Source organism: Vanessa tameamea, chromosome 3, assembly GCF_037043105.1.
Source record: "Vanessa tameamea isolate UH-Manoa-2023 chromosome 3, ilVanTame1 primary haplotype, whole genome shotgun sequence".
NCBI classification, from domain to species: Eukaryota; Metazoa; Arthropoda; class Insecta; order Lepidoptera; family Nymphalidae; genus Vanessa; species Vanessa tameamea.
In genome coordinates, this window is record NC_087311.1 from 14,453,917 (window position 1) to 14,459,916 (window position 6,000).

Here is a 6,000-nt window from a genome sequence, read left to right on the forward strand (position 1 = left end):
TAGTGAGTCGGTAGGATGCATGTACTCTTTAAAGGTCATGACCTTCAATATAGCCCTTTGAGCTCGTTCTAGTGTAAGTATTAAATTTTTACTTGCTCCACCCCATACAGAAATTCCATAACTTAGTAGGGAATGACAAAAAGCGTGATAAATTGAGGTCAGAAGATTTATATCACAAACATACCTAAGGTTTTTAAAAATGAATATTAATTTTCTTATACGTCCACTTAACCCAGATATGTGTTCTTTCCACCGTAAATGGTGGTCTATTGTTATTCCAAGGTATTTATAGATTCCGTTTGATCCAGTTTTTCACAGTGACACGGTCTATCCGTTGTATAATTACTACAATAATGGGCTTTTATAACCATGGAGTCTAATTTTGGTTGGCGATTTACGCGTATATTAAAGTTAATAAATTTAGTTTTTGCTATATTAAGCGTCAGGAGGTTGTGGTCAAGCCATAGAGTTACGGCCCTAAGATCATCATTAGCATATTTACATAATTGATCCCATGATTTTCTATTAGAGATTATAACAGTGTCGTCAGCAAAAGATATTAATTTAGAATGTTTAAGAGTTAGTTTACACAAATCGTTAATATAAATCAAAAATAGCGTCGGACCCAAAATACTTCCCTGAGGGACGCCGTATTCTATAATCATCTTAGTGCTAATCGAGTTCCCAATTTTAAGACTTTGAGATCGATCGGACAAGTAACTTATAAATAATTTTAGCGGTAATCCTCGTATTTCTATACTTTCGAGTTTTTCATTCAAAATCAGAAGAGACACTGTATCGAAAGCTTTTTTTAAATCAAGAAAGATACCAAGACATTTATTCTGAGTATCCAGATTATTTATAACCTGTGATGTTAAGCTTTTCAAAGCATCCGAAGTTGATCTCATTTTCCTGTACCCATATTGATTTGATGCTAAAATATTGTTTTTTTCCAAATATTGTTTTAATATGGCATTAATTATTTTTTCAATTATTTTAGAAAGTGTTGGTAAAAGCGAAATTGGTCTGTAATTAGAAATATTGTCTCTATGTCCCGATTTAAATATCGGAATAATGATTGATTTCTTCAATGCCTTTGGGAATGAACCTCTCTCAAAACAGAGATTGCAGATTAATGTAATGGGTTTTACTAAGACGTTTGCCGCCATTTTATATAATCGATTGACTTTTCGGGACTAGTTTTTATTGACAATATATATTGATATATATATTGACAATATATATATTGATGATGTATCATTAATCTTATCTAAATAACAAATTTGCTTAATACATTTCCATTGATTTTTCGCATTAAATTTGTTTTTGTTTAATTTATAGCTGTAATATAGTTGTTTATTGTTATTTATTACTTTTCTACATGTATTACGATATCTAATATAACTGATTTTAAGAATTACATTGTCTGGGTCTTTACGTAGTTTACAGTGCAGTCTATCTCTATGTTTTATACATCTAATTAAACCTGGTGTAATCCAAGGCTTGAGATTTTTCTTCCTATTTGACAACTTAATGTTTATAGTATGGTGGTCTAATGCTTTTGCAACAATTTCAAGAAAAATATTAGTGACTTCTTCAAGATCTTTATTTTGGAATATTTCATCCCAATTAAGGCTTTGTAGGAATTTGATGACTAGATAGATAGGTAATCTGTGTTTTTAATAATATCTTTATTTATATTTTTATTTGTTATAATCCCAGTAGAAAGTGCTACCGTAACACATGCATGATCTGTTAAAGTTGAATGACATACTATAGTTGTAGTATCATGTTTTGTTTTGGCTAAACAGTGGTCTATACAACTTTTATTACTAGTTATGGAATAATGTGTCGGTCTTAAGCCGTAAAATGACAGTAATTCTAAATAATTCTCAGCAATAGGGTTATTGTGGCCATCCTGAATGTCAATATTGATATCGCCTAAAATTAAAACATTATTCTGTTCGTACTCTTTGAGGATTAATTGAAGTGATTTTAAAAATGTATCTAAACATCTAAACTCACATGGTCTATAAATACCTATAACATTTGTATCCTTCAATCATGCCACCAGACAAGTGAGTTCTTGTATATGTTTTGGTTCTAAAACCTTAACATCAAGAGTTTTTTTTATGTACATCACAACTCCATCATTTTGTTTCTGGTTCTTTGTGTAAAAATGATGGTAATTGGGCAAGGTTGGTAAAATATCAACTTTAGATAACCAACATTCAGTAAGTATAATAATATCTTGTTCAACTTTTAGCCTCTGAAGTAGAACTCTTAGCTCATCAAAATTTTTGTTAATACTTCGAATATTTTGAGTAAAAATACGTAAGTTATTATCAGAATTTAGCAATATCTTTCACATTGTTCCGCTTCTTCTATTATCACCGCTGTGCCGATATTGAGATTTTTATCAATATCAGCTTAAAAATCCTCAATATCAACCATTATCATAAGAAATTTTAAATTTACTCTTGCGGTGCGGATGTTGGATTTGGAAAAAGCTAAAGGATATTGTTTTTGATGTATTTATTTTATGGACAAACGTATAATTTAGTGTTATAAGTATGTGGTGTAGTGTACAATATGTAAAATGAAGTGTCATCTGTTTGAGTTGCATGTAAGTGTGTAGTAAAAAAACAAATGCAAAAAATAATACATAAATAGAAAAAGGCTTGTATAAAAAATTAGAAAAAAAAGGAATTAAATAATAAAAAATAGAGCAAAGCTAATCAAAATCTGAACCGAAATATAAAAAGGGAAAAACAGGATAGTAATTAGAAGTGATAAATACCAGACAGTAATTGATACTAGTCACATGTTGCTTTGACACTTCAAATCTTCGACTTGATCCAATGACTTTATTTGTACAGCTGGGTCACCATCAGCTTTCTTAACATAAATTTTTCCTCTTGAAATCCAATTATATCGATATACGTGAGATTTTTTAAGTTGACGTGCCAAAAAGTGTAATTTTCTTGCTTTCGGGGTAAGGGATTCATTGACATAAATTCGCTCTTTTATGTCTTGCTCACCAAAGATACTAGTATTAATCTTATCTACACTTATTTTATTGAATTTCCTCACCATTTGTAACACTTTATTCCTAGTGTGACCATCCTGATATACAACTATGATTGGATTTTTATTACCAGTTTTAACTCTATAGCACTGGCGGATGTCATCAACTGGTAACTTCAAACCAATGGAATTGTGAAGTTGTGAGATCATTTGCAAAACGTCCTCTTTTTCTTTCATAGGAGTATTAATTTCAATGAAGGTTGAGCTTTGGGTACGCTGGATCTCTTCCATTTGGTCTTCCAAGAACACAATCCTAGTCACTGCTTTGTTGTAATTTTCAGACATAATCTCCACCGTTTAAATCGCTATACAGTGCTGTTGTGTGTGATAAAGCCTTTTCAATTTTATCATTGGTTTTCAATATCTCATTATTTTGTATTTTAAGACCATTATTCTGTTCTTTCAACTCTTCAATAATTTTTTCGAATTTTGATTCTTCGCCTATTTTTACAGTTGCAAGGAGAGTGTGTATCTCATCTCGTAAATCTTGAAGCTCACTCCTTTCTTTACGTTTTCTTGTCGCCACAAAAGGTTCGGAGTCTATTCTACTACTATTAGCCAAGTCTGGTTGAGAAGACGATTTTATATCTTTATGAGGCGAACGCAGCATCTTAATATTTTGCCTGTACTATGTATGTATGACGTATCGATTCAACACAAAGGACATTAGGAAACACATAAATTAATATTTTTGAAACATACTGCCACTCAATACAAAAGCGCATCGAGCAATGCAATTACATTTTGCTTATTTTTTTCAAAACATTTAATGCTAAGAAATTTTAAGGTCATGGTCGTTTTAGATATAAGATAAGGTAAGAGTTTTCTTTGAAAGATATTTAAAATTTTATTTATTCAAAACCTTAATATTATAGAATATGTCATATGTCTTGAAAATGCCACTTTATTGTTGAAACATACAATGTTTCTTTTTATTAATGAGGGAAATTGTGAGTGTGTTTCTGTAACTTATCACCTCTTTATAAGTTAATAAGGCTATTTGCAAATTACCACGATCCTAAAACAGATAAAATTTATTTAAAAAAATAACATTAAAAATTACGTAAAACCAATAAAATATATCGTTCCTTAGCATTCATTACCCGTTCACTCAATAATTTTCTCCTCGCTAGTGTAACTCAAATGTCATTTCAATTCAAGATCAAAGTTGTTTATTTACGTTATTTCCTATTCCCATTGGAATAGAGTATACGAATGTATCGTTGTATCAACTTAGAAGTAAATGCTGTTGAAATCTTATGACCCTGTGGGCTAATTATTTTCCTCATATTGTTTACCAACTTTGATTGAAATAATTTGAAAGATATTGATTTGTTTTATTGAGAAATGGCTTTTTCGAAAAAACAAATCAAAGTCTTTTAATCAGTATAGAAGTTACACTTACATAGAGAAATAAAACTGCCACCGGTTCGGAAAAGAAAATATTACCTAATGGGAAATGGCGACAAAAATTCAGCGGGTTTTTTTATCTGTTTGTGATTGCTGACCTATGTTCAATTTTGATTGATTTAAGCTTTTTTTTTTTTCAATATTTAGTTTAGGGGTTGTTTATTTTCATTACACATTGATCACTGGCTACTAATCTATAAAAAGTTTTTTTTTTTTAATTTATTTTATACGTATTTTAAGAAAATATGTGTATCGCTTTCACATTGTTTGTGTATTCGTAATGCTAAAATATCATATAAAGGAAAAAAAAGTATATGTTACCCGCGACGTCAAGGCGAGCCGTAAGCGGTCGCTGCAATCAGCGCGTGTGTATGGCGTATGGGAACGCGCGGGAAGTCTGCGTGTGCTTTTCATGGTCAAATCAATAGACTATATTCAGACACATATTTTTATTAAATAAATAAATTCGTTTTGTGTTTAATTTTTTAACCTAAAAATTATTTAGCTTAGGCTTTGAAATAAATGTTACGTATTTTGAAGATGTGGGTACCAAAAAGTTAGCTTTTCTGAATGGTAACATGGTACGTCTGTGTACAATGTTTAAATGCTTCAATTTAGTTAGTATTATTTATTCAAGCATTTTTGAATAGCCATTATACAAGATTAAATTAAATATAAAGCTAACACTGGTTCAGAATGTAGATTCTGCCGATAATAATCGGCAAGAAACTCAGTAGTTACTCTTTTTCAACATTTAAAAATACAAAGTCATGTTAGTTAAATACAAGACAATCATATATGTATAACAAAGAAGTATATTTTCCATATTAAAATCCATAATTTTCAGCAAAATCTATATATTATATTCATCTAGCGATAACTTTTATTTTTGCAAGCTAATATTATACGAGTTTTTAAAACTCATATAATATTAACTTGTATTTTGGTAATTCATCTTCCAGGGTTTTTATGATTTCAATGGGTGAAACATTGCTTGACCGGTTGGTAGTCTGTTGGTTTAATGCCCTTTTTAGGTCTTACAGTTAAGAGCCCTTTATAGTTAGCCGTTTTCACGAGATTTTTAAAGGGATTGTGAGCAAAATATTTATCACTTAAACGAAAATATTTATTCAATTATAAAGGTTAAGTGTATTATTACTGAAAAAAAAATCCTAATTTAATTTACGATTAATTTATAATTTATTTATTTTTTCAAAATTACCTATCAACATTTAAACCCATCACACAATTTGACATTTGACATATCGCGCCGATCGCTTACAAAGGGAGGACGCATCGCTCGGCGTCGCGTGCTACACTCGCACATACTCATAGCTTATTTCTACGTAAACTGCTTCTTTTTTTTGCTTATATATAAAAAAATATTTTTTTTTTGGATGACAATATATTTTAACGACTTCTAAAAAGGAGGTTCTCTATTCATAGATTTTTATTATTGTTTGATCAGAATTAAGGACCACGCATTTATTACATACCTACCAC

The 6,000-nt window shown here is 30.2% G+C and overlaps 1 protein-coding gene across 1 annotated transcript in view; it reads right to left on the bottom strand.

The window, feature by feature from the left end:
* LOC113397579 (uncharacterized) overlaps positions 1-5,443 on the bottom strand; it is a 119,685-nt gene extending 114,242 nt beyond the window's left edge. Inside the window, exon 1 of the mRNA XM_026635996.2 lies at positions 5,434-5,443. The gene's annotated coding sequence lies outside the window, so the exon portion shown is untranslated. The remainder of the gene's footprint in view (positions 1-5,433) is intronic.
* Positions 5,444-6,000: the final 557 nt, after the last annotated feature.